Raw genomic sequence first — 27,950 nt, forward strand, 5'->3', positions numbered from 1 at the left:
TGCTGAAAACCTGAGACACCATGAACTTGTTCAGCTTAAAAAGAAAATGGGCTAGAGGCAAGGAACAATGCAAAAAGAAAGAAAAATAAATATAAAAATGCCGTGATGATTGCAAGCATATACAACACTGAAAAGAAAGAAATACCATTGCTTAGACAATTCTGTTTTTATTTTATTTCTACTTTTTAACCATATTCAGATTTTTTACAATGAAGTAATACTCTTTGTTGTCATTAGCCCATCCCCATGTCTTAGCCTGGTTTCATGTGAAACCAAAGATTATATGATCTGTCTGCCAGACGCTCTTCCACCCTTTTCTCCTAATGCATTTCAACCCTCATCTGATTTCCAACAGATTTAAAGATGGGAGGGAAAATCTTAGACAGAAATTCCCACAAGCTTCCTGAGAGCCAGCGTCCAGAAAGAGGAAGGAGAACTGAATGAGTGTCTCCAGTGAGGAAAAGCTGCGGTGGGAATTCATCTGCCGAAATCGCGTTGCACAAGCATGTGCCCAGCAGCTGACCATGCAGCACACAAAACAAGCCAACCAGCCAGTGCACACCATGTCCCTACGCCGGGCATGCCAGCCACATCATCTGTGACGTGCCCAGCCAGCAATGAGGAAACATCGGTGATTTGAAATGTGTCTGGCGTGGAAGTCCCAGTATATGCGGGCATTACCAGGATCAGAGAGAGAGGGCTCATGAAAACAAAAAACAACCACCGTACTCTTTGGAAATTAGGGGTTTAGTTCCACTGGACTGATTCGGTTCAATAATTGTTCAGTATTTGCCACCAGCACAAAATCCCCATGACAGTTTTAAGATCAAGGTGCCAAAATGCTCAAGTCTGATGGTGCCCACCCGTCGGACTGGTTGCAGGCGGCAAAAGCTACAGGTGAAAGCTCAGGTCAGTAACTCTGAAAATCAAGCTCCTTACAGACAGAGTGGGAACAAGCCCCAGACCTCGAAAGCATTTTATTTGGTAGAGCATTTTGTTGTGACTGTTCAGGTCCTCTTCGCTGCTCAGTTCAGCCTCAGATGGTGCTCATCAATTTCTTTTGAATTTTGTTACTGCTAGGAATTAAAACTTCACCCTGGAGGGAGTTTTATTTCATTGCGGGGATGGACCTACATGCCTATTAGTGCTATAATGGCTTTCCCATCATTTCCTGATATTCTTTATGATTAACTTCCACTGCTAGTTAGCGGAAAAACAACAAAACCTTCTTGCAAGCGGAAGGGAGCTCTGAAAGGCTGAAACCTCTGAAGTCCCCAGATTTCACTTGAATTTATATGCCTTCCCAGAATTCTGTTTTCTATTTCCACAAAAGTCAAGGGGTGTTTAAATCAACTCTTGCAGCCTATACCAAGCCAGCATCCTTGGCATGCACACTTTTATGAAACAGGCTAACAACAAAATCCTACTGCCTCATAAAATTAAAGAGGATAGATGGTCTCAGTAATAGACACGACTCCAATTCTTACCAGTTTCTTCAGCAAATCAATTTATGCCACTGAGGTAACTTTTCAGCATTTGCCACTAATAGGAACAGCAAAGTCCTCGGAGAGTTGATCTGGCATAATAGTTGACAAAAAACACCTGGGGCAATTGGTCATGCTAAAAACTGCACAGAGGTAAATTGCTTTCTCAAATATCTTGGCGACAGTCCTTAGCATAACACAGAACTCAACACAGAAAAAAAATACAGAAATACAGACTTTGAATTACTGCCTTTCCCAACTCAGAAAATTATAATGGGGCAACAGAGGGAACCCCTCAGTGCACCTGAGACATCTATGACGGTTTGTAAACACTGAGCCACCTGCATGAAAAGTAAAGGTGAACAAAAAAAGAAAAGATAAATAAATTTTTGCAGGTGCAGGGAGTTAAATGGGACAGATAGGGGTCTGAGGGGTCCTATGGGAAGCGGCAAGATCAGGTACCTGGGTGTCAAAGGCAGGTGGGAGGCTGAGGTAGAGTAATGGGACCTCACTCATTCTTCAGCAGTGAGGCAAACCCAGCTGTATTCTTGAGCCATTTTCCCCACAGCAGCAAATTCATCCATTACACTTCACAGCTGCTGCCGAAGCGGTGCACGGTGGGGAGAATCCAAGACAGCGCTATGAGCTTCTTTAGAGCACAACGGTGCTACCCTATGTAAGAGATGCTGACACCATCGTGGGAGGCACAGAAAGGTATCTGATGGCATTACAAGCCCAGAGAGAGAGAGCGCAGTTATCACTTTGTAAGCTGTTAAATACAGCTTTTGCAGTATATAAGGTTTTCCTGGAAGAGTACGACAGTACTTTTCAGTCTTTACCTTCCAAATGTTGGGAAAAAAATAATAATAATAAAAAAAGTTTTAATCATTTTGACTTGACAGAACAACGGCTTTTGAATAATGCAAGTTCTCAAGTGTGTTTTGTCCCTATTTTTGACTTAGTAGATAACTAAAATTGTAAGGACTTAACAAAGCCCTCTTGCCTATGGATTTGCATCTTAATAGTGAATTTCTAAAACTCTCTGCTATATAATCATTTGTGCTCAGAGAGTCATTCTCCATCCTCACCTTAGACCCAAGGCACAAAGAGAGTTGCCAAGGGGCAAGGATTGTAGTTTAAGGCAAAGTAGGCCACAAAGTGTGTGATCACATCATTGGCTACAAAAGCATCATACTTCTAGTGTGGTCTCTTCCTCTGCAATGCTTTTCATCTGTTTTCTCCTATCCTTACATACTCATCAAATATTTCAACAACGTGCAGTACCTGAGACATGGCTATCCCTGAAAGAGAGCCTGCTGTATAAAAAGGTAAAAGGTGCAGCATACATTTCGAGGATGACATTTCCAAAGTGATCTCAAAGATTCAGATACACGTCCATTGAATACAGTATATAACTAATATCCTGACTCCACTTTGGAGATCTCAGCCTTTTTTTTCTTTTTTTTTTTTTTTTTGTCAGGACTCTGGTTTTTCACAGTTACAAGTCTGCAATTTTCTTCTGCATCTTTTCTGGACAAAAATCAGATTTTCTTATAACTCTGGTTATCTGCTTAGTACACAAGATATACTGAGATATTTATTTTTTTTAAAAAGAACAACGATTAGTTTTGGACAGGGAGCAATTGGGTTTGGCTTTACCTATGGAGATATCTTTTAAAGAACTATGCAGAGCGATCAGTTTGGCTTATGAGATACAGCTTGAGGTACAGACAAAGGGAGAGGAAATTTGTGACATGTTCAGTCCAGGTAATACCCCAATCCCATCTATTAAAAAAAGTTTCTTGAAAGCTACCTTGAAAGGCTCTGTTTGGGGGTCACCCCTTTAGTTGGATATTGTTTGCATGTACATGTGCATCTCGGCAGAGGTACTTTCCCAACAATGTCTCCCAGCTGTACATCGAGGAACAGCAGCAGGCAAAGGCAAACTTGAACTGTTTGCTGTGAACAGCTTTGTTCAAAACTCCCATCAGTCACTGTTAATAAAACAAAGCAGAGCAAAACAAAAAGCCCAACAGATTCCGAAGGGCATGAGGAGTCTCATTCAAAACAATCGCTGGACCTGGTACAGAAAAAAGTCACTGGGAAAGCATGATCTGAGCCAAGCACACATTCGAATCAGGCCACTTCTGCTGTCAGTGAATAGAGGCCATGAGTGAAAGCTGTTGCTAGCAAAGGGACAAATCTTTACTAAGCAACAGTAAATCCTGCCAATATCAGGCATTTAATACATCTCAGAGAAGGACTGCAAAGCATTTTGCAAACCACGGATGAAGCCTCATCGTAGTCAGAAAGGCAATTAGTGCAATTCGTAGAGGAAAAAGCTGTTGAGAGATGAAGTTTCTTGACAGTGGTCATACATTACCATCAGTCAGTAGGTCTCTACTATATCATGACTGATATCCTCAACACTCTGAAAGCAGAAACTGTGTACAGATTCATGCTCTTACCCTACCACGTTTTCCAGCTTATGAAGCTTTTCCATATAAACTTTGACTTTGAGGCACACATGGCAGGCTCTTGAATTCACTGCATACCCACCACAAGCCCAAGTCTGCCTTTGCAGACCAATGGGGTGACCCCAACATCTCCAGAAGAGGTCATGCAACCTTCACTGCTGAATTGCTCCCAGAAGAAAATGCTAGTCTAACAGAAGCTATTTAATTTAGTCTCTTAATCAATATATCAGGAATATAAAATACCATTTAACTAACCAACATAGGAAGGATTTATAGCAGCACTAGGTACTAAAGAGGAATATTAAATAACCAGGCTCTTCCTTGAACCAGAATTTAGACCCCAGTCCCTCAAAGGATGAAATATGTGATTGTCTGCCTCCTCACTTACTGGAACTGAAGTGTGCTTTTGAGTCATTAATAAATCAGGATTAATTTAACTATATTTCTCTCAGTTTCATCTTAAAACCAATGGATAACTATTTTGGCAATATATTATAATCTGTACTGTCATATTATTCATAGCTATTGTTTACCACAGCTTCATAGGTGACTGTTCAGTGGTGACAGTGCACAAAACATGCACTTTGCTTCTACCAACTGCTTCCTGGGGGCTGGAGGTGACATATTCATGCTGGGGGCAGCCAAAAGTGCAAACATGACCAGCCACCACAGCACTCACTGAGCTGCACCAATTCACTCCCCACCTCTCTTGTGCCCATGCCGTAAGACCTGTTCTGTGGTTAGCCCAAGCTCATATGGAAATTTTGTGGCAGAAAAAAAGAACGGGCTGCAGGACTTCCCTGGCTGGGGAAAGCGTTCTCATCATGGGATCGTCCTTCATCTGTAACCGTCTCAAAGGAAACCTGGACTAATGCACCACTGGCGACTCCAATGAACATAAAACATTACAGAGAGTTCACCAAGAGCTCCATTTTTCATACTTCTCCCCTAGTGCTGCTACCTCTTCCCTGTAAATCTTCAGTTCAGCACCCAAATGCTTCCTTGACAGTCTGAATTCAAACTGAGAGCAATGCAATACATACCGGAATACAAGTCTCTAAGTATATTTGTTCAAACTAATTCATTCCCTTTCTTTTGTGTCCTTGACATTGAGATAGGGTGGAAGAAAATGTGTCATTTGATGACACATTACTTTTCCCTATCTCAATCCATCTTCCCCAATGCTTATTCAATAGTTACATGACTTGAATTCATCACGTCAAGTGTACACTAAAATTGAATTAAAACAATTTGAGTCAGAAAGCATACAGATGCTCATATGTTTCCCATAGCTAAGAACATCCTGTTACAGTAGCACAGCTGCAAATTATGAAACATTTAAAAAGAAAATTGCTTTACATGGGGGAAAGGAAGGAGAGGAAAGATGCCTGATTTAAAACAATTCATGTTCTGCATTATGCTGGCTGATATATTTTTGAAGTTTTAGAAATGGGAACTCTGGGTAGGAAGGAGGAAAATTCCATTAGTGTCTCCATAAAGTGTTTAAAGATGCTCTATAAAGTGTTTCAGCACTGAAGAGCATTCTTCTAGCCACGTTCTGCAGGGGTAAATTAGACACATTCTTATTCCACTAAGAACTTAAAATAGAATTAAAGAACACAGAGGCTTTAAGAAAGGGATTTCTAATCAAATCTAGGTGACAAAAAAACCTAGCGTTAGGGTCAGATTCTCAGCTGGTGCGAACTGGTGGTGTAATGTAGCTGAGAACCTGACCATGAATATCTGATAAATTTCAGTTGTCATTTTCACATGTATTTCCGTGAGAGCAGGGGGCAGTTGCTTGGATTTACTGTTTATTTAATGGCATGAAGAGCTGACCCAAGGCAGAACTCAGAAGAAAATGCTGAGCAGAATTATACCACAGAACAGGATCTGACAGTAAATAATATTTGCAATCGAGTCCTCCTCTGTGTAACTACACTGCTCTATAACAGATACAGCACTAGCAATAATGTTGCAAGATTTGCCTCCATCGACTTTACTCTGAGCCTCCTCTCCTTACAGGAAAATTGGGACCCCACTTTTTTTGCATATTCAAGCCTTTTCCTCTGCATTGTGTCTGTGAGCAAGGGTGTCATTTACTTCTATCAGTTCTTAAGTGCTGACACCTTATAATCATCTACATATAGCTTCTTATTCATTTAGCATTGCATACGTATAAATAGCATAGTATCAAGACATTCTTCTTGCATAATTTCTTATTTGTGCTACACAGAATCACTGTCAGGAGAATGCAGGTAAAAATCTTGGCTTCACCAAAAGCAACAGGTTTTTTGCCTTTGTTTTCAGAGGTAGCACAAGAGAAAAGGTGAACAATTTCATTTCAGCTCTCCATAGGAAAACTGCTGTGAAGTTATGCTGTCTTTCATGATATTTATCAGCGTGTTTCTTTTTCAAAGGCTGCAAGTGAAGGAAGAGATTGAGAAACTGAAAAGGCTGGGAACCTGTGGGAGTCCCCAGCCCTTTGCCCCTTTTTACTCTTCCAGGAGTAAATGGGTACTAAACCAGCCAAGTCTTTTGTCCACGTCTTTGTTCTTTCCAGCTAAACAGTAGCAGCGGAGAGAACTGTTCATAAGGTTCACTCGTCCATAGCAACAGAAAAATGAAAGTGTCCAAATCATTGCTGTAAGCATCTTCTCATTCCTACAAGCACAAAAATGGGGCACAGGGTCTTCAGTAGGAAAATGACATCATATGTGTGCTTTTAAAAAAGCACCTTTCTCAAGGATCCAGTTGGTTTATTTGATTATTTATTTCTAGGGAGTTGCGTATTGCCCCTGTGAAGCAACCTGTAGAACCAACTAGACTGGATGATTGTGTGTCCATTTCAGCTAGAAGAGTTCCCTCAGCCCGAAAGGATTTGGCCTTGGAAATGACAAATGAGAGCATGGCCCAATGACATAGGTATGATTGTAACTCCAGAGGTTACAAGGCCTTTGGAAATGGATCGCACTATCTGGACCAAAACCTCCTCTTTTGGAAAATGCATCACAGGATCTTTAGTGAGTGTATATCTCCAGGACAAGGATGCCTGGCACCACATGATAAGATGCAAGACTGACACATATTAAATCATCAGCCTGACCTGCGAATACACCCAGGATTAATCCCTAAAGGCATTTTTATCCAAGTTCTAACTTGGCTTGATATCAATTAATTTGGGACGCATAACAAGATCACAGCAGGAGATGAAGTTGCTGTATCTTTGCATGCCCCAATTCTTAACTATTGAATTTTCTAATTAAAAAATGCATAAATAAAGAAGACATCCAAGAGGTTCTAAGTTCTTTTAATTAGAACATACAAATAAAGCCACACAAGAACATCCAGAGAAATGGCAGCAACGCTAACCAAATATGAATTCATTAAACAGTTGCTTACAGCACAGCTGGAGCTCCCTTTTTGTTCGTATAGATTAGGATAAAAATTATCATTGTGTGTAAGTGAAAATCATGGTGACAACTTTCTTAAACCAAAGTACCTGAAAGCCTTGAGAAAGTCCAGATCAGATTCCAGAAAGTTTAGGTCCCCCTCAGATCCCATCTCATTTCTGCTACCCTATGTAGTTATCTTGGATAACCTAGGAACTTCTCATACCAGACAACCTATCTTTAGGTAACTGAATCATTGCCATCAAACAGCACTGCATCTTCAGGCAACACTGGTAACTCAAGGCTTTTGGAAAGCCAGTTTCAGTTCCTGACAAAAGAAATTGATTACTGCAGGCAAACTTTTCAGAGTAAAAACAATTACGTATATACTCCAATTACTGCCAAAGGAAATCTATTAACTTCCCTAACAAACACAGTTCATTCCAGCATAGGGTTATACCTCCCAAAGTACACTTATAGTCTCCATTTGAGGAACTACTTCATTTCTTTGCCTGGAAATGAAACAACTGATATGAAAAAGGTCTGTGATGTCATAAGTAGCATAGAGACAGTGAAAGGGTGGACAAACGCCAGCTGTCTTTTCCAACAAAATAGAAGGAATAACATAAAAACAGCAAGTGCCAGTTGGGAAGAAAAAAAAAAAAATCATTCATTACATACCACATTTATAGGCATCTGTAAATAGAAGCCATTATATAATGGAAGAGAAACCAGATGGGCATTACAAAGAAGAGAATCCAGAAGGCACCTTTACCTCCAGAAATTTCTGAGCCAGAAGTCTCAGGAAACTGGGAAACTACCCTGGGAAAATATCAGGATATGGTTATCCTAGTCTTAATCTCTTTCTTTGCATCCAGTTCAGATAGGTATTGGGAAGAGGATCCTGAGCTTGTAGATCTTTTCTCATAATGAAGACTCTTATATTAGCAAAGTGCATGTGTAATACATGCTGCAAGTGTTCACTGGGAAGAAAGAAATACTAGTGACACAAATGAGCTAAATGTGTCTTGATTTCCCTTCTTCTTTACCAGTCTGTGTTACTTACATCACAGGGTGCCAATCAGTAAGATTACAAAAGACATAAGTCATTTTAGTGGAAGGAAATACCATCCAAATAAAATTTTTTCCCCTTGACAGGTGTCTTGGTTGTAGACAAACTTCTTGATGTTTTTCAGATCCCACAGGTGAGATTCTACGTGTTGGCTCATTTTACAGGTGACAGTAGTGGGGTTATGGGACAGGGCTGCCGCTGGGAACGTGCATTAACCAGTGGGACTCCTCTGCTATGTCTTGCCCAGTCACCCTGCTGCAGGGCTTTCAGCAGACCAGGGAGAGTGTGACACTGTAATCCTAAAGCAGAGGACAGAGCTGGGGAAAAATCATGTAAGTCTCCTACCCAACACCTGGGATTTTGCTGGTCTGTGGCTCATTTTCAGTTGAATCCTTTTCTTTTCCAGGAAGCCAAACAAATCCTCTTCCTATGAATGGGAGAGGATTAGGAACTGGTTACACCATGCAGACACTATGCTGGGTATTTCACAGTCTCTGGGACACATAGGAAGCTCCAGGAAATTTGAATTTATCAATTTCCCTTTTTTTCTTCTGAAATAAGCAGTTCTTGCAATTATCCAACCTCTTTACCCAAGGATTATGAATTGTTGAATTTATATGCCTGTGCTACTATCTTGCTTACTTACCTAATGCAACTTCCACTTCTGCCCTTTCAGGTACATCCTCAGCTCTACATGATCCCTCTGCTAGTGCTCAACCGGTCAAACCTTTTGACAATGGCAAATTAATTCCCACAAGTTCAAGTGAAAAAGCTACCTGCTTCAACACCATCAGACCCGGACTCTAATCTCCACGGGGAATGGCTACAGAGAGCCGTGTTTAAACTGCAGGAGTCAATCACCTAATTTGTGCTTATGCAGCACCTAGCACAATAGGGGTTCCCATTTCTTTCGATTCCTACATGCAGCACTGTAATAGAAATAAATAATAATAAGATTGGAGCACTGATCTTGCTGTTTCCTGCCACTGTTTAATGAACTCTCATTATTATATTAAGGAAATCCAAGTTGTGTTCTGCAATTAGTCTTCTATCTGCCACATACCATAACTAGTCCTTACATTCTCCCTAATGAAACAGATACTAGCATGGGGGCTTACAAATGCATTCCCCTTTAAAGACAGACTCTGTATTTTTCACTTCTTTTAATTATCCTCATTTTTAAATATGTGAAACAACAGTACTTTTCGCATCTGGTCCTCCTATAATTTTATCTAACAGCTCCCCACACCCTCAGAGGGAAAATCTTTCATTTTAATTGCATATTAGACTTTATTTTCATAGGGGCAGACAGCTATTTATTCATTCAGCTAATTCCTCTAAGAAACAAAGTAGTCCAGCATACACTGAGTTAAGTGTAGGGTAGCTGCTGTCACTGTCTGTGACACTTTTTAGATTCCCAGGAATCTATATTCTTCAAACTCTCGTGTGTAAGTCTAGACCCTCTCTACCAGCATTAGCAGGAGGATGGAGAATAGGATCCCTGGTACCGAAAAAGCCATGTTTGGTTTCTGATTTCCACTCTTGTAGCTCCTGCAGCTAAGCTTATCATCACCGGGAATGAGATGTATGCCTATTTGTCAGTAAAGAAATAAAGAGAGTCTGACAACGTTGGAAAATCTGGTGTGCTATAAAATACCTGGCAATGCAAAGCATGATTATGTATGCAAGCAACTCCTAAAAATACCATAGCTCTTAACAGAGGGTTCATTACCTAGACAGATGAAATAGGCTTTCCCCAAGACAAGCAACATCTACATTAAAAGAAAGGAATTAATTCTGGTTATTTTGACTAAAGAGAGGGGAGGGAAGAGGAAAGGGAAGAGCAGATAGGAATACAGATGCTGGATGAAAGCAATGAAATAGCCCCTGGTGAGAAAATCGCCTCATTAGGTGTCATAGGCTTATTGGTGCCTGTATGATGCCTGTATCTAAAACTTCTGCCAATAAGTACTCACAGTTTTGTACATTATTGACTGATTTCCTGGCAGATGGTATCAACCATCTCTGCCTCTCCCCATGAGGCCAGTCTGTCCAGGTGTGTTTCTCACAGCCCCTTCCAGAGAAACAGGTGAACTGGGTGTCAGTCAGAAGCTCCTAACTTGGAGGAGAAATAGAAAAAGCCCAAAGAATCAACACAGGTTGACGTGATTGGGCCCAGAATGGCCAAAAATATTCTTAAAAGAGGAAATGTTGCTGCGCACGCTGCCATGAGGTTGTGAGTCACTCCCTAGGCAAAGCCAGACACTCTTGCAGCCAAAAATCGTCTTTGTCTTTGAATCTTTGTCTTCCTCCCCAATGCCTTTCCTATGCTTTTGCACTTGCATTTGGGCAGGCTTTGCTGGTACAGAGTATTCCCCTTGAGGAATCAAGACCTACTCTGTTAACAGAAACGAGCAGTTGGTCTTCCACAAGGAGGGATTGCCAGCAAACAAAAGGATTTTCCAGTATGTCCCACTAAAATGACTTTTGGCAGGAAAATGAGAAACATTCACAATGGAGCCATTTATAAGGGATGCCTGTACCAATTTCAACAGAAACAAAACATTTGATTAAAATGAAAAAGGCGAGAGAGACGGCACAAAGAGATTGGACTATAAGCTCTTCCACCAGCCAGGCTGTCCCCAGTCTCTCCAGCTTCCTGCGGGAATTGCTCCACTTTGCATACATAATCATTGCTAACCCAAAGAAGAGAGAGAAATATGCTGTGCATTTACTATCGTGTCCTCTCTTCTTCCCCATCAACACCAGATGCTGTCACACATGCCCACCACCCGTGACACAGTTCCACAGTTCCCATGTTTAGCTTAGGGTTATTTACACCCTGCTTTTGTGGTTCTTTAGTTTTAGCTAAGAAATTAAAGCTTGGACATCAGGTCCATGATTTGAAGGAGACAGAGCAGCAAGCAGAATTTCAAGTCCCCTCTGCTATCATTATTCCATCACCTCAGAAGCCTTCCTCTCTGAAAAGCTTTGTTAGATCTGATGAGAGGCAGGGAAGTCTGGCTTCCCACAGACTTTCCCAAGCAGGAAATAATTTCTGTAACAGCTTTAGTTTATTCTAGAGTTACATTAGCAATTAGAGTCCAGTGTAGTCTGATTTCAGATTCAAGATGTCCTTTCCAATATTTTTTAACTTTGTATGAGCACAACTACTTGTTTTACTCTAATAATAGCCATTACATTTTCTCTTTATTTAACAAACTTACATGAAATTCCTATGGCTTCTTGATTTCTTTTCTCCTCATGAAGCAAACACCTCAAGGAACAAAGACTTTCTTTAAAAAAATTCTAGTGTTGACCAATGATGGTTCGCTTTTTTGTCATCAGGTTGCATTGGCATGAAAAGGCTCTACGCTATAGCTCCTCCTCTAATGGGTACCTTAGATCTCTGGTGTATGGACAACAGAGTGAATCTGTTAAGTAAATCTAAGGTTTCCTAGAAAAGCTGAATTTACTGGACATCCAATGGACATTGTTTGCATTGTACCTGCAACAGTAGTTCTGTTTTGACCTCTGAAGCAAAAATGAACAGTTAACCTCATTCTTCAGAGTATTCTTCAGAGGCAGAGAGCAGTAGGTGAAATGAACTGTTCCAATGGTGGTAACCAGCTCCTCACTCCCCTGTTTTGAGGTTGCCAGACATACACTTATCACATGGCAGGGATGGGACCAAAGAAAGAAGGCTAGATGTATAGACTCACTCTACAAATCTCATGCTTTGCTGCTGCACAACTTTTTCTTAATGTACAATTTCTTGTCCTTTAACAAGGTCCTCTGTTATCCATTGCAACAACACTAGTCCAAGAAAACCAGGGGACTTCTCCACAGCTTCATCATACCAGTGTTCACAGTCATTCCCCTACAACCTGCCTACATCTTCCCTTCAGTAATTCCAGCCCGTTACAGATAATTATACCACCTTGTACCATCCTCTATAATTCCCCTTCCTTCTTGCTGTTTACACTTTTCAGAGATGCGTGGGTTGCCCACAGCAAGAACTTCACTCTGGCTCATTAACATTTAAAACCTCCAGCAAAATGTTTACAAGGTTACTTTTCTTTTAAGCCAACCTAATGTATGAGTTTTTCTATGCAGTTACGTATTAAGAGAATTCAAAAATACAGATATTGACAAGAAAATGGAAGACATAACAAAAGGAATAGAAAGAGTTTCCAGCTTTGCTAAAATGCAGTGTAGGTTTTCTGTATTTTTATCTCTCAATTAGCTGGCTTGACTGCTATCTTTAAATTTTGTTTCTCCAGCATCAAATAACAGGACATCAGTGCATTCTGTTCTGTGTTACGGGTTTTCTATGGTCAAGTTAAAGTCAGTATGGAGAATCAAGTCTAAATTGTGATATTACTGATAATTTTATAAAAAGATACAAGAAATTTCATCCACGTTGTTCATCCTACTGGTCTGTGTGTTTCCTAATCTGGTGCTGGCACAAACTGCTGTTGTTTCAGTTATCCAGTTTGCTAGTAAGGGTCTTCTGGAACAAAAGAAAAGCCCCTCCAAAAAACACAGTCTACGTGAGACAGCCAAATTCTCTGTTTCAACATCTTCCAGCAAAAATTAAAAAGAAGTTTGAAACCAGAGGCATTTTTCCATACAAAACCAGTCCTGCTTTCCCTAAATCCTTGAATGTCTTATGCCACACAGGTGTTCAGCTGTTACACGAAAGTGCGATGAAGACACCTGCACAGCAGCGATCTGTGCCAGCAGCTACAGCTGGCAGATGCCCACAACTCATCAGATGTTGCTTGCTGGGGCAGTAGTAAAAGGAAGAAGAAAGTTTCCACACTTCTCGGGGAAATCAAACTGTGGGAAGCAAATAACCAGAGTCAGCCAAGGAAGGAAACAAGCACATAAAGTTCAGCCGTGGTCCACAGGATGCCGAAAATGTCTGTGATCTGCATAATCACAAGCCCAGTCAGCAACAAACAGCCAAAACTCTTCTAGCCTAAATGCCACTGATCTGCAACTGGATTGCATGAGCTGCTGCTCTGCTTGCCAGTAAGAGGAAAAAGAAGCCTTATTTTTGCAGACCACAGTTCAGAAGTTCCGCTTTGACTCTAATTTCCTGTATTTGCAGCAGGCTCTTGTAAAAATAGGGTCTTTCTCTCTTAAAATGTTGACAAGAGGGATTATTTTCCTATTTCAAATAGAAACCTTGCAAAGTGTGGGGAGGAGTACAAATAAGTGTCACCAAGGACTCAATTCACTTACCCATATGTGGGTGTCAGGTGCCACTGGAGATGTCCAAGGGCCTTGAGATGTCTGCAGGACTGGCTGATAGGGCACAGGATCGGAGCCTTCCAGAGGGGAAAACTGGGGGCAGCCACGATGCTCTAGGGCATCTCACATGGTCCATATGGCTGAACCTGATGCTAATGCATGAGATCACCTCATCTATCTATAAATGTCTGAGCAAATTGCCTCGGCTTTTTTTACAGACCGTGAAGAGAAGCAGGTGCATGCAGATCATAGCTTTCACAGCTTCTCTACCCTATTTTAGGCTGAGAGAAGTCTTCCCCAAAAGACTTGTTTCTCTTCATTGGTTAGATGAGAAGCTCAGATGCGGGGTGGCCTAACTAAAAGTGGAATTCTAAATTGCAAGCACGTAAGATCATCTGAGCATTATTTGCTAGTGTTGGTTACAAAAGGTGAAAGCTCATCTCTATGTTCCCCTTCTCGTTGAAGAAAGGCTTGTCGTATAGCCAGCAAGTTTAGTGTCATATATGTCAAAGTAGAAGCTTGCCTTCGTTGAGATGAATCATGCCTTTGCATTCACTGAGATGAATATTGCCTACAGCTTGGTCTAAGCCTGGGGCAAGTAAAAAGTACTAAGAGTAAAGATTTGCAACTAAGGGAAAAAGAGAAGTGCTGCTGGAGTGTCTGAGGTCCGGCATTATAAATTAAAGGGTTGAGTGTCCATGCTCTGTAGCTCTAAGTGGTACATGAGTCCTTTAGGTTGGGAACTCCAGAGAAAGTTGATGGGAAAGAAAAAGGTACAGGAAAAAAGAGAGGAAAGCTGATCTCTGCCCATTCCTGACCCTTAAAGAGCTCATGTTCAAAGTGAAGTACTGCTGCTTCTGCATCTCTGTGTTCTCACCCTACCAAAAGTTTGAGTCAAAGTTCAGTGTAAATCAGCTTTTTTAATGAATCATTTAGTACTTACAAAATAGTAAAACATCCCACAGCATTAAGTTAGCAGTGATTAACATTCCATAAAAGATCTCTGCATGTATGGGTATCTCATGCAATATTTATCACAGCCCCACAAGTGGCTGGGTCAGCACTTTTATGATGAACCTCTAGAGCCTCTAATCTCAGACTGGTATAAATCAGGAATAGCGTGGAAAGGCAGGTCATAATCTATTCCTTCCCTGTGCGGGAGGGTTACAATGTTACAAAAATATTAAGTGTGCAATAATTCACATTTGGAAACTTAGAAAATTAGTCTTGAGGTTGCTTTTTATTCTTCCTCATTAAGATTTTAGTGGAGAGGAGAGCTAGTGTCCACTTTATTTCACTCTCTGAGTAAAGCAATGCATTTCCTTTCATTAGGGCTTCTAATCTGGAGTGTTCCTGCATTCTCACTAAGGAGATTTAGTTGGAGAAGTTTAAACTGCGATTCAGTAATTAACTGCACACACTCTCCTGGTGCTTTTCAGGGTTTACTAGAGAAGAGTATCATAACACACTCCTACTTCAACCTGACTCCTGGACAGAATAAATGAAGGTTAAGATACACATGTGAGGCTCACGTCAGCATCTCTTGCTGTGGGCCTCCACGGAAAACTTGTAATTGTACTGTGCCTCAGTTTCCCTAGCCATTGCATGAGAAATCTCAGAAAATAATTGTGATCTAGGGTTGGATTACACAGCTTCTCAAGGTTTTCTGTCAGACCTGGATGTCCTGGTGATTTTATTTTTTTTCCTCCTTGCAAATAGAAGAATAACTTTGTTTTCTAGGGCAAATGCTTCCAAGATACTTAAAGATCAACTCTTCTTCACTTTTCACCTAAATGGCTTCTTTTATCTAGGAAAACTGATCCTGAAATGACTAGCCTTGATACAGTTCAGGGATTCAGGTGAGTATCTCAAAAAGTAGATCATTGCTCACTGCAGCCTTCCTTCAGTGCAATTCAGAGGATAATGCAGATTTACCCACTCACCATTCCAAAAAGTAATCTGGGAGCAGGTGTCAAAAATTTGCCCTGGCCTCCTAGTTATATACAAGCTGAACTCTGCTGCATAAGAAAGATTTCCCGTGTCCTCTTCCCTTATAAATCAATTTTATGAACTGTTTGCCTGCCAAACCCAGAGCAGCAGCAGTGCTAAAAGGTAGTCAGGGCTAGTGGGAGTCACCTAGCCATGGCTGTTACTAGCCATCAGGTTAAAGGGAATAATGACATTCCTTCCTTGCAACACAGCGAGACCATCACTGTGCTAGCCTGGCTCTCCTCCGTCATGATTTCCCAAGAACAGATCTTAAACGAAGAGGACAAGACTGTCGTTTTATCGAATTGCCACTTGGGCAGCCAGGGTCTGGTCTGCAGTAAGTGCACCGTGAGTATTTTCCCCATCTGTTCCCGGCGGAGCGTGCGGGGGGTGAGAGCACGGATGTCACCCCAGGAATGTCAGATCCAGGTTGAGATGCCTCAATGGAAACACCTACAGCAGAGGTGTCTGCCTGGGAAACCCAGCACAGCTGAGGCGGTTTATGAAGCGATTCTGCTCACCCACGCTAGTATCTCCCAGGCGCACGGAGATGCCGCCGATATCCAAGGGCATTTCACATAACATTAGGTGGTTTTGTGTAGACAAATTCAGACCTGGATCTCTATTCACTATGAGAGTGTAAACACCTAGAGCGCACCACAGACATCCAGATGGCTGAAGCTGAAGCTGAATCATACCCCTGGGGCTCAGTTAAGGTGCCTAAATATAGGCTGCTAGTGCCATCTAGATGCTCTGAAGTGTCTGAGGACCTTTGAGCAAGCCACGTCCTTCTAGACAGGCAGCTGGAGGCTGGGCTGGATACCCCAATGCAGCTCTGATGGCTCAGAGAGCCGAATAGCATCTTTGGTCAGTGGAGTCAGCATTGAGGCCAGTTGCAGAGCTATCCAAAAGCTTTCCGTTTGGGTCCCTTCATCTTTTAATCTTAAGCATGGTGAATTTAGTTATGTGCATTTGCATGTTAAGGAGGTACCTTAGCTTCACTTCGTTTATTTTCCACAGGAAAAGTTGAAAGCAATAGTCTGTGCACTACAGGTTGTTAAAAATGAACTATTTCCTTTGGGTGTCAAAAAATTCCCCTCATTAGAAAAGAAAAGGTTTCCAAGAAAATGTTAAATTAATAACATCTCTTTTTCCTCTGCATGTCTTTTCTCTTTGTCTTACCCTTTCTTTTTCAGTGATGAAATGGAACCAAAAAGAAGAGAAAAGAGAAGCTGGGATCACAGGAGAAAACAGAGCCCATGATAAAATGAAGGAGAAAACTGTGGAAAGCAAATGCTTTTCTAAACTCTTCAGATCAATCACAATAACAAAAGTTTCTTTCCACAGCCCACTGAACAGCAGTGATTTCAGCTGTCTGCTTGTTTGTGAAAAGAAATTTTTTAACAAATTTTCAGCTACTTTCAGACTCAACTAAAACAACATTCAGGCAAGCTGATCTGCACCAACCACCCAAATGTGATTTCCAGTGTCAAAGGCAGCTCCACCATTTGCTATAGAAGCCCTTTATGCTACTACTACTATTTTTGGATATTACAACAAACCAGACAGGCAATGGTCATTAAACAGGTACCTCCCAAATAATGAGCTTCACATTCATGGTAGCGCAGGTGCCATTTATAAGTTGTCTGCCACTGGTCTGCAAAGCAGTCCTGACTTTGTAGCCCAATGAGCTGTATCAGGCTGCTCTTTCCCATCTAGTACCATGATTTCTCTCCCTCCCTTTGGTATCTGCAGGGAAAAACATAACCTTGGCTACACCTCAGATACAGCAGTAAGCTGCACTCATCTAAAAGTACATAATAATAATTGCAAAAAAAAGTGTTTTCAAACCACTGATCAAGCTTTCCATCAACTGGCAAGTCCCAAAATATTGTCAGTCCTACTGTGCAGATATCCAAAGACAGGACATTCATACCCTTATTACAATCTCTGTTTTCTTCTGGTTTGATACATGTAAGCTTCCATACTCCCGTGTCTTAATATTGCAAATGCATGTTGCATTGCATATTGCAAAACGTCCGCTCTTTGATCTAAAGGAACACGGGTGTGACAGAGAATAAGGACCTGGTGACACATCCTTGCAGTTTCTCAGCGACCTCTGATAACAGAACATGGAGTCTTGAACCTTGGTCTCTGTTTTCAGCCTCTCTACAAATGCATGTGGTCAGAGGCCACTATACACTTCATTATTCACTTAAAAGGGGAAAATATCTTAACATATGCTGAAATACAAAAGGTCCAATATGCACAAGGACCCTAATATAAAATGATTGTGGGAGTACCAGTAAATGGCAAAACAAACTCTGAGGCTACATCCACATTAGCAAGTAGCACAATCCCAGAAAGAAATACATAAAGGAAGCTGTTGGCTATTTGTTAGTTCAGAAAAACTTTTAAAGCGAGGCAGACTGAAAAACATTGTGTTCTATTTAAAAGCAAGTGGTTAGGATATATGTTTCATTTAGGTGAAGTGGAGCAGAAATTAATATCTGTTGGCTGACAGGAGGGCTACTGCTAGGCTAAGGAGTGGAGAACGAGGCCCATAGCTTCTCCTTGGGGTCTAGCATGGCCTTGGTCCAGAGAGAAAACCAAAATTGGGACCACAATTATCAAAATTATTTCATTCAGATCTAGACAGAAAACCAAGCTCTTGATTTGCAGAAGCATTTTGTACCTAATATATGCTGAAGTTTCTAGAAACTGTATCCATTTCTTTCGCTGTGCTCCATAGTCTTGGTCCCACAAACAAGAGTGTTGTTGGTTTTAGTGAATTTAGTATTGACTTCTAAATGTTTAGCTCTTCCAATGTGTTTTGAAAAACTGGTCTTGAACCAGCCTTAAAATGTGTTTGGCATCCGCTTCTTTTGGGAATTAGTTAATTCATGGATTATTAGTATTTCCTGTCATGGATTATTAGTATTTACTGTGTAGGTTACAGTGCCATCTGTAACATGTGATTGTCTCAAACATGCAAAGAATTTGTGACTCAGATTTACTGTTCCTTCTTCTAACTTCTTGGTATCACATTACATGGTCAATAAATCTCTTTAAAACATTTAGGTGGTCCTGGAGTTCAAAAAAAAAAAAAAGATAAAAAACACAACTGCAGAGAAGTTATTTTCATACTATAAAAAAACTCCCAACTTTCTCAAACAAAGGCAGCATTACACAGAGGCAATGAATCTAAAGAAAAACACCATGTCTGGAACTCTGCATATTGAATAATGGATTTGTTCTTTGTTCAAAATTTTTCTGTCCTGCAACAACTTTAATTCTCAGTGAGAGAGCTGAGTTTACACTATACTGAATTTAAAAGCTATAAAATCAGATGTTCCCTGATGTACTTCTATATTTTATCCCAAATCAGGTTATAGTGGCATTGAATATAGCTGTGTGACAAAACCTGTACTATATTATGCCATATTAATCCCTCTGAGAGAAAATAAATATTCTGCTCCCATTAAAGTGGATCTTATTCATAGAAATAAAACAACCAATAAAACATTCTCAGCCATGCACACAACCTCAGAACTCCTTGAATTTATTAATGAAATACAGTAAGGATAATATCATAATACAAATAATGCTTCGATTTCATCAGATCTTTTTTAAAAAACTATAGAGAGTGAGCTCAACGGAATCTGCAAAAGTCTGATACCTCAGAAGTCATTTATCTCTGTGGTCTCAGTGTACATGGACATGCCTCAGGATACTCCTGCTAGCCAGGAGAAGGAGAGGAGCACACAGTCGGCAGGAATTCCTTCAGGCAGCACAACACATGAAGTCCACAGATGATTGTCTCCTTGCTACTGTTTTCTGCCTTTGCATCTGTTCACGGGAACTACCTGTCTCTTCCAGCGTGACTGAGGTACAGCTGGTAGAAAGTTCTCTGTCAACACCTCGTTTTGATGTCAAACTTGGTTTCAACCAAGCAAAAGAGATTCAAGAAAAATCTGAGCTTTTGTCTGAAAATTCAAGTCCCCCAAAGAGCTTTCCTCTCAATTTCTGGCACTTCAGGGCTCAATTATTTTCATGTTTGGAGAAAAATGCTTCTTTTGGTTGGTAGAAGTCACTATCCTGCTGGTTTCCACACAATACCGAGTGCTCTGAGCCATTCCTCTTGGGAGCTTTTGGTGACAGTGTCATCTTGTCTGGACCACAACTACTCTCATGAATCTCCGCATCCTGACCAGGGTCCAAAGAGATAATGAATAAGTTATAATACTCAACAAATCAATGAAAGACTTAATGACAGAAACCAGGTTTCTTCCAGTTCAGTGCCCTCTTTATTAGAGTGAGAACATGTAATTACCTATGTCCTAATAATCTGCTGGATGATCCCCTAATAAACATAGCAGTGCTATGAATGTGTGGACATTTGAACACCCTGCTGTCTAAATTGTCATTATAATATAATCTCATGGACGGAACATGAATACTTTTAATTAGTCTTTTAAAAAAAAGTCTTATTTGTAGCAAGCCCATTTGCATGATTTAAGGTCAGGCTCTCTCTAATAACCCCACCATCCACAGCTGCACAGACTGAAAACTTGTTTTTGATATTGTATTTTCTCAAAGTCCATAACCCTAATATTTCTAATAAATACAATTTGTGTCCAGATCATCGATTTGTTTTCCTGCAGGATGTTTCTTTTTCTTCTATGCTGGTCTGTCTACTTTGCTGTGAACTGATCTTATTTGTTGGAGTTACTTCAGATTAAAGGTCCAACATAAATAAATAACATGCAATGCAGTGTTCCTCTCTTATTAGATTTGGGGCCTCTGGAACTAAAAAAAAATAAAATTAAGTTATTATTACATTTCTTATTTTTCTAATGGTTTATTAAGCCAAGCAAAGGAATACTTCAGAACAAACTTAAGTCAATGTTTTGACATGTCCTGCACCTAAGAAAAACCTAGCATCCAACAATATAACATAAAGACTCTTAAAATTATCTCTACCAAACTGCCGACCTCCATAAGCTAGGACAGCAGTCAGAGAAAAGTTCTGCTTAACTTAATTTCTCATTTTCTCTTCACTTTCCAGGTACCTGCTTTGCCTTTTGGTCATGTTTGGCTTGTGACATCCCTGGGGCAGAGACTGTGTTATATATTTTGCACTGTTTGCACAGTGCCCAGTAGATAAGGTCTTTATCCTTGAGAAAGGTTACTAGGCACTATTGCAGTGAACCTAAGCAGCATTGCCAGGCATCTAAATGTTATTTTTCTCTTTGCCATATGCTGTTCTTCCTCTCTCTAATTTGAAAACAGGAGCAGAGGGTAGCGTAATATAATTGCCTGTATGAAGCATCTTTCATGTCTTACAAGGACTGAGGAAAGATGATCACAAATTTCCATATTTTTCTATGTGGGCCTTGTTCCCATACTGGGAACTGCAAGCTATCTTCATGGTGCACCCGTGCTTGCCCATTTGACTGCCCTTTCCCAGCTGGGTTTTCTCAGGTTTCTGTCTCAGCTGTTTTGGAAAAGAACTTGACAAGTGGGTGCCGGAGACTAAAAAGCACTGTGGAAAGTTGTCCAGGTTGGACTTGGGTTGCTGCAACAGTGAAGAGATATTTTTCTGAGGTCAGGGCATTTGCACCCAATTCACCTACACTGAACTGGAGGCTTCAGCACAGTGATTTCCTCTTAGAGCCCAGGAAAGGTCACTGCAGACAAACACAAAACTATTTATGCTGACATAACCTTTCCCAGGGGTCTTAAATGGTCCAGAAAAAGTGTTTCATACTGATATTGGGAGTACAGACTGACTTCTCCAGTGTCCACTGAGAGTACAGGAATCCAGTAACTGATTTTATGGTGTGCTCTGTACAGACAGGGATTATAGAGAGTTAGAGGGAATTAGTGGCCAGGTCCCTCCACTGTGTTTGGATGCACTTTCTTATTTAATTTTATCCTTTCAGGCATATCTCAGCCTTATAGAAGTTTCTGTGCATGAGAAGTGGAAGGCAAGTACTGCTTTTGCATAACAGCACCAATTTCAGAAGCCAAAGATAAGAAAATACAGGTGAGGCTAAAAATATCTGTATGAACCTTCTCAAGAGAATGAAATGTAGCACAGGCATAATGTTTACAGCTAAATGCTCTTTCCTACACTGAAGGCAAAATTCCAGTTTCACTGAAAGCTATGGAGAAATTCAATTTATGTGGAGTCAAGATTTCACCTCTATTTCTTTTCTCCAATACTATGACTTCATGCAAAAGTAGAAATTAAATCCAAATGGTCCTTATTTGATGTAAAGAAATATTTTCAGCTTGTGAGATTTTAGAAAGGCCTTACTATTAATTTTTGTACACACACCCTGAAGAAAGGGATGTTAAAAATTTCCACAGAAAAAAGATGGATATTTTTCATTTAACTGTGACCAAGCCTAATAGAATATAGTATAGGGCTCTTTAAAACACACATGTTCATATATATGTATAAACATACAATCTCACTGCAATCTGGAGCTCAGAACATTATTTATTATGTTTGATAGGGTATGATCAAACGGCCACCAAGAATGGTGCCCCTGGTGTCAGGTAATATAAAAATGCAAAGCAGCAAGTGGTCTCTATCCTGAAGAAAAAACTAAGCATTGTTTTCACACTCCCTTTCTTGAATCCAGAAAATAAAAACAGTGCAGTAAATACACCAAGCTTTGATAAAGAAAAGAAAATCATGCTGTAGGGAATAAGAATACTTCTGCACAGAATGGTATTACAGACCTTCTCCATCACTCACAAAATTAGCCTGATCCTCTAGCTGCTTTAGCAAGATGCTGTAATTTAGAAAGTTATTCAATAATTGCACGCGCACAAACCTTCATTTGCCTCCCCTGTGCTCATATATTATGATGAAGCTTTTAATTACAAATGAGCATATATTATTATTTTTACGGGTTTCACAACTCACTCGATGCACAGAGAGAATGGGACACACTAAGCAAACCTCTAAATAGTATTTCCTTGTATCTGCACTGTGTATAACTTTGCTGCACACTTCAAAAACCTGCTAGGAAAATAAGACCATTAGTTTCCTCACACCCAACGCCACAAACCCCTGCAAGCTTCACAGACACACACAAATTTCTTTTCATAAATCTGCGGTCCCAGATTTATTTTACTGAGGGGGGAACTGAGGCCTGGAGGACTGGATCAAAAGAACAATTTAATTTTTGACGTTCCAGAATAAGGACACTGTATTTCATTTTTCTATTCTCAGAGTTTTTATCAGTCCACAGCACAGCTCGCACCGACTTTGGCTGCAGCTAGAAGTGATGAGCCCTTCTGCAAGTCAGATGTGCTGTCCCATTTTCTCCCACGTACCCAGCCAGTCCTCCTCCTCCTGGGGCATCACGGAGGGAAGCAAAGCCTGCTCTCCTCTTCCAGCCTCCTGCCGCTCCCTGGGAAGAAATTGTCTCTAGGGAAGTCCAGCTGAGACCCTCCAGCTCCAGCAGCATCAGAGCTGTCAGAATCTGGGAAGAAGTCAGCTGCCAAATTTCAATAAGTTTCTTGTGAAAGACCAGAATTTTCTAAACCTCACAGTTTCTCCATATAGGGACACTTCTACAGGAACAACAAATGGAATATCCCAGACATAAAGGCAATGTTTCTTACCAGTACTAAACCCGCGTTCGTAAAGAAGCTATAAATTCCGATGTAGCATCCTTCTTTAACATGCAGAATAAATATTTCCAAATTTCATTTTCTGAAATGGCTTGTTGGTTTTGCTGAAAATTTAAAAGGGTCTGGTGGCAGATTTTCAGCTGGGGTCAACGGTCGAAGTTTTGCCAGTGCTGTCTAATTAGTATTAATGACAGACATCAGTAACAGTCCTGCATAGATCTGATACAAAAGGACCTGCCTACTTACTGTCACTAGGGGATACAGGCGTGTAGCAATTTTTGGGAAAAAAAAAAATAATCAGATTCCTGTATTCATTGAGTCTCTTGTTTCTCCTACTACCCCACTTTCAGGAGTCAGGAGAACAGCTAAGATGTGAAGTTTCAAGGCACCAGAACCTTAAGGAGGATTTTACACCTTGACCGAGAGGGCTGTGTGAGCTCTACGTTCCCATTGCCCTCTCCTGCCTTGCTACAGCCCAACTCCAAGCACAAACACTGACGGCTGCTACTTCTCGTGCTGATGCAATCACCCTAAAATACAATGTGTGACTTTTTCTTCAAGACTGAGCTCATTAATTAACAGTTGCAGCATCGCTTCCAGCTACCACTTCAGTCAAAGGCTACTCTCTCCTCAGCTGGGGTCAGGAAGGGCATGCCCTCAACCACCTTAAAACCAGTAGAAAAGGGGACTGCAAACCAGCTGGCAGTAACATATATGAAAAATATTATCTGGTTGTGGGTCTGAATTACTCTGCATGGAAGTTAACTGCTCTGAAAGTTTAGATAAAACTTGCATTTGGTGGTTTGCAGGCTGCTGTGCATTCATAATCTGCTAACCAAAGGCAACACGGAGAGGACTGTGAACCAAAGCAAGTATAGGTTTGTCGGTAGTTTTTCCAGCTAGGTACGACTTTGTTCTGCTCACCCTGAGGCAAGCAGAAGCTGACTAGCAGCAGCTAGCATGGCACCAAACCTGAGCTACAAAGCCTGCTGAGATGGGTCTGTTAACAAGGGCTGATGCACAGTTGGCTTGGGCTGAGCAAACAAATTCCACCTTCCTGCAGTGGGCCAAGGCTTCCTCTGTGGGCTCCCATACTGCTTTTTTCATCAGCACATCTGAAGCATTCCAAAAAGGAAGGCTCAATATCCCACCTCCGCTGGGGAAGCCAAGACGTGCTCTGAGCGAGTAGGCAGGGCAGTGGCAAAGCTGAACGCTGAAAACTGTTCTTCCAGGCTGAAGTCAAGAGTACTGAACTGTGCTCTACAGCCACAGCACTTGGCTGGCAGTATTTCTTAACGGTGTTTTCTGTTAATGTGTCCGAAGACCTCTGGGTTTGCATTAGGGGCTACTCTGTATGAGTACTTAAACATGAACATTCAGTTAAACAGGGTATCTCTCCAAGAGGGAACCCGTGGCAAATTTGTGCAGTGTTCTTCAGTGCCCAACCTTCAAAGCACGTCCTGCTCACCTCTCATGAATTAGAAGTCATTCCAATGTGCATCCCTTTGCACTATAACTTGCCCCATGTTAATGTTTGAAAGGTTTGCCTCTCCATTTCTGTGTCCGTCTTTTACATGGGGAGGCAGGTGGCATGGGGCAGCTCTAGCAAAGGATGGGAGAAATATTCAGGGAAACAACATTCCCTAGATATTGAGGGATAAATAATATGATGGAAGGAGGCTCATTTAAAATAGAGTGGTTTGGTTTTATTTTATTTCACTGTGCCTCCACTGTACTCACTCTGGTTGATATAAGCAAGAACCTTCTGTTTACTCTTCTCATCTCTATTTGTATTAAGATTTGGGGATTTTCAAAGGCGGTGAAAAGAGAAAGGTACCCAAACAGAAAGGGAAAAAAGGTGCCTGTGTAACATCCCAGACTTCGTCCTCCATTTTGTAAACTAAGGCTTTTATTTCCATCACCTCAGAGCTAGCTGTTAGAACTAAGAGTCAGTCATTGGGAAGAGGTGGGAAGAAAAGTCTAATCTGCTGGTTTATTAAAATATGTTAATGCTTTATACTATAAATTTTGAACAGGATGTGTGTGTAGGCAGTTGTTTGCATCTGCACAATGTCCTATTCATGGAGCATCCATGGGGAGGAGGTGGGTATTACTTTCACCCAACTGACGTGCAAAAAAGCAGCTTGTACTTCCAGAAAATTCAATGTTCTTGTTCTGTTGGCCACTTTCAGTACATTTATATTGTCAGACAGCTTAGTATCACACTTCATGCCCAGGTGACCACTACCTGGAACAGCAGTGTAGATGTAGACCTTAAGCTTGGCTCAACTTTCGTCTCTGAGGAGCTCTCCGGGCTTTGCTTCTCCAGGGCAGAACTTCTGTGTCCTGACTGTGGGCTCCTTCTTTGCTCAGGAAAAAAATATTCAGTACTGCTCTCTCAGCTGCAGTCAGTTGGGGATGCCAAAATGAGATATTAAATGCTGTATATTATATTTGTTGACACAGGCAATCAATAAGACAGTGTATGTGAGTAAAAACTCAGACATAAATACAGTCATTCCACCCATCTCTGTCAGGCTCGCTCAAGCCACATGGAAAGAATACAACATCAGTGAACTGGTTTACACTGGGAAATTTTCCCTCCTGCCAGCAAAAAAAACCACACAGACAAGGTGCTTCAGTTATTTTCTGTGATTTGCTTTTTTCAGCTAAAGATCAGATTTTAGAGCTCTTGACCACAGCTTGAAACCCAGTAACAGTGGTTATGTATCAGCTGGCAGCTTTAACTTCAGCTGTGGTTTGGTTAACTCTGGGACATCTCAGCTGGGTACTGGTGGGACTCTGCATGGCCTGTTTTTAAGGTCTTAAGAGGAAACTAAGACACAATCTTTGCTTTGGGAAGACAGACACAAGCAAAATAAGATTGATATGGTAGCAGTTTATTCTTCCCTCAAATGCTTTTCCCTCAAGTTATCAAAAAAAATTTAAATTCAGGAATGTCAGTTTCAACTAAAAATCATTTTCAAAGCAATATCTGAAATGCTTAGTGATGAGTCAACAATCTTTTTCAGTTTGGTCCAAGAACTTGATACTCCTTGTTTTGACGTTTCCCATTCAAAATGTTCCTGAACACTTTCTAAAATGAAAAAAAAAAAAAAGTAATTTTAACTTTGAGTTCCAGTTACAGACAAATACACAAAAACATTGAAACTTGTCATAGTGAACAAGTTTTGGTTTTGTTTTTTCCAGCTCAGCCGCCGATATCATCTCATATAAGACCAGTGAGGACTGTGCCATTTTCTTGCTCAGGTAAATGATCTTTATTAATTGACTGAGTAACAGTTAACAAGCCTAGAAAAAGAATTAGCAAGTGGCAGAGAAGAAGATGATGGAGAATTCAACAATCTCAGAACATACAAAATATTTGTACTTTCAAATTCTTTTATTTTTCTCGTAACACTACTGCTGACACTTGGTTGTGATTAAGGATGCATTTACCCCCTCTCCCAACAGTGTCACCTAGAAAAGACTCAGCTCCCCGTCTTTAATGAGAAGCTTTCAAACAGTGAAAAGGAAATGAGGCAGATGTTATGGTAAGACTATTTTATTCCTGCACGGATCACTTTTGTGCAAACAACTTGCAGAAAGCTGCTGTTTCCACCTACAGCTGGGAAAGGTTCAAAACAGATTTGATTCCTAGAATGACCTTCAATATGAAATGCTCCATGAAACCTTCTGCTGTGTGAAAATTGCTTATTTCAGAAATATCCCCACTAGGTCTATCAGTGTCACAAAACTTAACAGAGAGTATTCAGGGTCATGCTGTAAATGCAATACAGGTCCAAAATGGAAAAACGTCTCTGCAACTTAAAATGGCAACTGGAGAGTCTGAGCCTGCAGCACAGACAGTTTCTTACCCATGCCAAAGAGGTGACATTAGCACCTTCCATTACATTTTATAATTTCTGATTGCAAGGAAAATATATGGGGATGAACCTTGCTCTGAGGTTAATCTGCACTGTGCTGCTAATGTCACAGCTTCTGGAAAACAGGAAGCCAGTGCAGCCTAATGGCTCAAATACTGGTAGAGAATAATCACACACATTTCGTTATCTCCTGATTTTTGGAAGTCTTGTGATGTTTGTGCACTTGGGACCTGACTTGTCAAAGCCTGAGAGGTTCCTTCTGAGCCCTTATGATGGTCCTGACACATTTTACAGTGCTGGGATGTCATTTGCAGTGGAAGGAATCTTCTTGGAGCCAGGATCTTTGGATCCAGATCCTGAAAAGCCTCCTCAGAAGAGTCAGTGGGTCTATTGGAATAGTGGTCTTATTTGTGATATTTGAATATATTTGAACCTTGCATAATATTTGAGAAAGGCTGAAAGGTGGTCAGCATTCGCCTGTGTTCTCTTGTAACGAGCCCTGAAAAATTTTGGGGCTGGGAAGCAAAAGTCAGAGTACTGAAACACCCTTCCCAACTGCAGGCTGTCTGATGATGACCCACAGCTGAAAGGGACCCCACAAGTTTCCTGGCTCCATCACCCCCCTCCTCCTTGGACCCATCCACTGCAGGTTTAAAGCCTCTCCATCTGCATCAATATGAATGATGTAAATCCACAAGTCATACAATCACACACAGAAGCACAGTCTCAGGCTGAGC

At 40.9% G+C, this 27,950-nt stretch overlaps 1 protein-coding gene across 1 annotated transcript in view; it reads right to left on the reverse strand.

Moving 5' to 3' along the window:
* Positions 1-27,950, reverse strand: part of KCNQ3 (potassium voltage-gated channel subfamily Q member 3) — a 198,543-nt gene that overhangs the window by 126,463 nt on the left and 44,130 nt on the right. The gene's annotated exons all lie outside the window — the stretch shown is intronic.

The sequence above is a fragment of the Buteo buteo genome, chromosome 3, assembly GCF_964188355.1.
Source record: "Buteo buteo chromosome 3, bButBut1.hap1.1, whole genome shotgun sequence".
Taxonomy (NCBI): Eukaryota; Metazoa; Chordata; class Aves; order Accipitriformes; family Accipitridae; genus Buteo; species Buteo buteo.